Here is a 1,064-nt window from a genome sequence, read left to right on the forward strand (position 1 = left end):
GGCGAGGGCGGGCGCGGGCGGAGGGGGGATGGTGAGGGAGGTGGTCGGGTGCGGCGGGGGAAGCGAGCACGGCCAGGGACGGCGAGCATGGGGGAAGTGGTGGGCGGTGGTGGTCAGGCGCGGGTGAGACGAGGCAGGGGAGGGATTAGAGAGAAATGGAGATTGGGGATTTTAGTGTGGGGGGCTTAGCAATAGCGCACCACCCAGGGGTGCGCCATAAGTACATCCATAGCAATGGCGCACCACCGAGGGGTGCGCCATAAGTAATTTAATCTAGCCCGACTTGTCAGGTTATATACAACCTAACCCTATCTACAACAGACCCCGCCCACTAGCCCGACTGGTCAATATGTAGCACACACCAGGAGGTCCTGGGTTCTATTCCCAGGCTCCCCAATATTTTTTTATGCATTTTAAATCCTGTTTGATATTTATTTGTGTTTAAATATGTTCAAACTTGTTTAAATCATAACAGTAATATTTTTTTTATAAAAACAGTAATAACTCCCCAGGGGTGCGGGGGGCCGGGTGCTCGTCGGCGGCGGTGGAGCGGGCGAGGGTTGCGGTGGGTCGTCGGCGGCGGTGGAGCTAGCTAGCGGGGGAGGGTGCGGGTGGGATCAAGATCGAGATGGAGGGGGAATCGAGATCGAGATGGAGGGGGGTCGAGATAAAGTGTCCTCATGAATTCAAAAAGTGCCCATGAAATTTAAAAATATTCATGATATCAAAAAGTGCCCATGAAATACAATCGAGAAATGAAGACTACGATTTAAATACAATCGATCTTAGCTAGCTATCTGTTCACAATCTTCTAGCCCTTCTTTTTCGCAAATGGAGTTCTTTTGTGGAACGGACGTCCTTTAGGTAGGGTGGTCTTGCTTCTTCTTGTGGTGTGTGCTGCTACTTCATCGTCGTCGTCATGTTCGATCTTTGGGTCGCCGTAGTTGTCGAAGTCTTGCTCATTGGCTACTCCATCCATTCCGATGATCTTCCTTTTGCCTCTCCTCACGACAACACGACTGGGCTTTGACGGGTCGGTAATGAAGAAGCATTGGTCCACTTGG

This window comes from Triticum dicoccoides, chromosome 7A (genome assembly GCF_002162155.2).
Source record: "Triticum dicoccoides isolate Atlit2015 ecotype Zavitan chromosome 7A, WEW_v2.0, whole genome shotgun sequence".
Taxonomy (NCBI): Eukaryota; Viridiplantae; Streptophyta; class Magnoliopsida; order Poales; family Poaceae; genus Triticum; species Triticum dicoccoides.